At 39.2% G+C, this 3,985-nt stretch overlaps 1 pseudogene; it reads right to left on the bottom strand.

Annotated features, from left to right (window-relative positions):
- Positions 1-533: 533 nt before the first annotated feature.
- On the bottom strand, positions 534-3,790 carry LOC108390331 (small ribosomal subunit protein uS5 pseudogene; annotated as a pseudogene).
- Positions 3,791-3,985: the final 195 nt, after the last annotated feature.

Genomic DNA, 3,985 nt, shown 5'->3' on the forward strand with positions numbered 1-3,985 from the left:
CACTTTTCTCAGCCAAGTGATTGCAGCCCCTTCATAACAAAAATGATTTCTCCACCCGTGACAGGAAGGAAGGCTGCCCAGCAGCACATGTGCTTAGAAGACCACAGATGAAAACACTATTATTTCCCCCATTTGTCTTAAATGAGTACAAGTACCAGCATAGCACCATAGTTAGCTCAAACTCAGAAGCAAGGCTGCTTTTGTTCAAACTCTAGCTCTGACCTTGATAGCTGCCTAGCCTATCTATACCTTTGTCTCCTTATATGGCAACTAAGATGGAGATAATAGAGTACTTGCCTCACAGATTTACTGTTTAAACCAAACCAGTTTATATAAAACATCCAGAGGAGTATAAATCAATCTGACAGAAGTATCTGCTATTACAATGTTACTGCTAGTATCATCAAATAATCCCCCAAATAAGAACTTATTCACCAAACTTCCTAAACTCAAATTTTAAGGCAAATAAGAACTTATTCACCAAACTAACTAAACTCAATTTTAAGGCAAATTTTAAGGCATACTCACAGATGTGCAGAATGATATAGTCTTTATGGAAGGGATTTTGTTATCTAAAAAAACTACAGATGTACATTTAACTTTTGACTAGGTAGTCCCACTGCTAGGAATTTCCCCTGAAGATATAAAACAACATAGGCACAAGGTTATTCATTAGAGCATGATGTAAAAACAAAAGGCTAGAAACATCCTAAATAGCCACCTACAGACGACTGGTTGAATATGGAACAGCCACACAACCAAGTACTATGTAGCCATAAACAAGAGTAAAGACTGTTATTAGTATAAACCAATTTTCAGGTAATGTTGAGTGAAAAAGTACATATTGCATGTCCATTGAAAGGGCCTAGATGTAACAGCACAGAGTAACATTAAGCATGCCTGCAGTCCAGGTTTGCTTTTGTTTTAGTAGGTAAATGGATTTTACTGTATTTTTCTTATAGTAAATTTTATGTGGTGGCTGTGGCCACAGGTGGAGCCGGGGTCCTCTGCACTGAGACTCTTGTGTGGGTCTTTACGATATGGTCAGTAAATTCCTGATAAGACTTGCTGAATATGGTCTCTTCCCAGAGGTCAGGGGTGAGATAGCTAAGGGTCTTGGAGATGGCATCAAAGGTGGCCTTGGCAAAGTTGCCCAGGGTGGCTGTGCAGCCCCTGGCGGAGGCATAGCAGTCATTAATACTGGCCATCAGCAGCCGCTTCTTGGGCACAGAGGTGGAGACGATGCCATCCTGGGGGCAGGGATGAAGCACACCAGCAGAAACCAGAGGGGTCAGTCACCTTGCAAGGGAATGTGAAGCTTGCCAATCTTGCTCCCCAGTAGCATCACCACACAGGGATGATGGGAGATTGACCAGGGTAATGGCCCCATGATGGCACTTAACACCCAGGCCAACATGTCTTTTGTAATCCGCAATGGCAACGAATGCCTTGGACCTGGTCCTTTGGTCACTTGGGTCTGCTTTTGCATGGTCTTCAAAACCTCATCCTTGGGAGGATGTACCCAGGAAAAAGTCAATGATTTCAGACTCCTTGATGGACAGGGAGAAGAGATAGATCTCCTTCAGAGACTTTATCATCATATCCTTGACCACGCAGCCCAGACTGGTGACAGGGATCCACTCCTTGTCCTCGGCCTTGCCCCTGTGAGCTCCAAGGCCATGGCCTCCCATTCCGGGGCCCCTGGGGCCTCTAGGCCCTGCCATCTTCTGTCATTTGGTATTTTCCCAGGGAAGAAGCCAGATCTGTTTGTAAATACCAATCCCTATTAAAAAGAATCAGGACTTCTTGGAAAAATGTCTGATTCCAGGTCAGAGGCAGGGAAAATGCTAGGTGAGCCTGTAACATCTTTTTGTGCCAAAAAGGAAATGCTCATTCAAGAGGGGTGGTGTCAAAAGGACAGTTATATCTGATAAGAGTCTAGTATCCAGAATATATAAAGGACTCCAACATCTCAATAAAGACAAATAATTTTAAAATGGACAAAGTATTTCAACAGACGACTCTCTTAAGATATACCAATGGCCAATGCACACAAGAAGCTCAACACCCTTAGTCATTGAGATACCACTTCATACTCACTGGGATGACTCTAATAAAATAAAAAAAACTTCCAGAGAACAAGTTTTGGGTATGATATGGAGAAATTAGAACCCTTATACATTGCTGGTAGGAAATGTGGAAAACAGTATGGTTATTCTGGTTAGGATTACCATATGACTGAACACTTCCACTCCTAGGTATGTGCCCAAAAGAACATGTGGTTACCCAAAAATGTATATATGAATGTTAGTAGCATTATTTATAATTACCAGCAATTGGGAATGACCTAAATATGCACCAACTGATGAATGGATAAACAAAATGTGGTTTATCCATGCAACGGGACATGACTTAGCCATAAAAAGGAATGATGTACTGACACAGACTACAACATTGAAGAACCTGGAAAACATTCTGCTAAATGGAAAAAAAACAGACACAAAAGGCCACATATTGTATGACACCATTTATGTAAAATATCCAGAATAGGTAATTCAGATAAAGAAAGATTTGTGGTCACCAGGGAATGGAGGTAGGGGAGAACTGGGACTGACTACCAACAGTTATGGGGTTTCTTTCTGGGGTGATGAGTATGTTCTGGAATTTTACACAACATAGTGAATATACTAAAAGCCCCCTGAATTAAAAATTTTTGAACAATGAATTTTTATGTTGTAAATTGTATCTCAAAAAGGAAAAAGCTTGTTGAAGAGGATCCCACTCATCAAATTTGGGGCAGTGTGACCATCAAAAAGAATTGTTAGATTATAAAACTTCACATTAAAAAGACAAAACTGAAAATTCATAGTCAAATTAACCACCCAACTAGGGCAAGTGGAGAGAAAACTCTCCTTTCTAGATGAATGCCAGCTAATATATATAGTAGGAATGATGGGGTAAGAAAATGACTGTTTAAGAACTCCTAATGTGTTGACTGATTTAGGGAAGAATCATCGGTGGATGCATAAGCCATGTGTAAAAGGTGGCTAAAGACCAAGCTATTCAATGGTACTACCACATTTTGATAGATCTGGGGACACCACTTTAAGGAATAAAACTCAGCGTCACCAACACAGGGTCAACCTAATATGATGAACTGGAACACATACAACCTCACATATGTAGCATTCTTGCAAAAAATATTTAACCTGAATCAGATCATGTGAAAACAATAAGAAAAATCCAGAATGGGATTTTCTTTAAGACAACTAGCTTAGATTAATATGTTCAGGGGTAAAATGCCCTGATGTTTAAAACTTTTTTAAATGACTTGGAGGGGGGAGTGTGTGTGTGTACTGAGAGAGGTGAAGGGAGGGAAAGAAAAGGGGAGAGGCTATGTGACAAAAAGTTAGTAACTGGTGAATCTAGGTAAAAGAACATGGGTGTTCAATATACTTCTTTGAACTTTTCTGTAGGTTTACAATTTTTCAAAATAAAAATTGAGAAAATTTGTGTGGTAAATCAGCTTTAAAGAAAAATTCAATATGCTTAAAGTATAATAATCAGAAGTGCAATGCATCTCCAATATAGAGAATCCAATTTTTTTGAACATCTTTAACTCTTCCCCATTTAAATAGGTGAAGAGCAATATGGTAAGCAGCTCTGAAATTCCCCTATGAATCCTCAAGGCTTCTAAGTTAGTTAAGTGAAAATTACTTAGCCCAATTCAGACAACCAAAACTTGACCCAAGAGTGAGGAAAATATGTTGGACAATTCACAAATCCCACTGCACTTTACCCATAGCTCGGAAATCGACATAAATCAAAATATGGCTTTAAAATGTTTTTTTCTTTAATAGAAATACTGATAATTTCAAGTGAGAGAGCTATACATTTTTAGCTATATGATAGCTACCCCATATGATTAGCAGACAATTCAGTTATCTCCAATGGGATAATTTATCATAAAGAAAGCCACCAAAAA

Source organism: Manis javanica, chromosome 17 (genome assembly GCF_040802235.1).
Source record: "Manis javanica isolate MJ-LG chromosome 17, MJ_LKY, whole genome shotgun sequence".
NCBI lineage: Eukaryota > Metazoa > Chordata > Mammalia > Pholidota > Manidae > Manis > Manis javanica.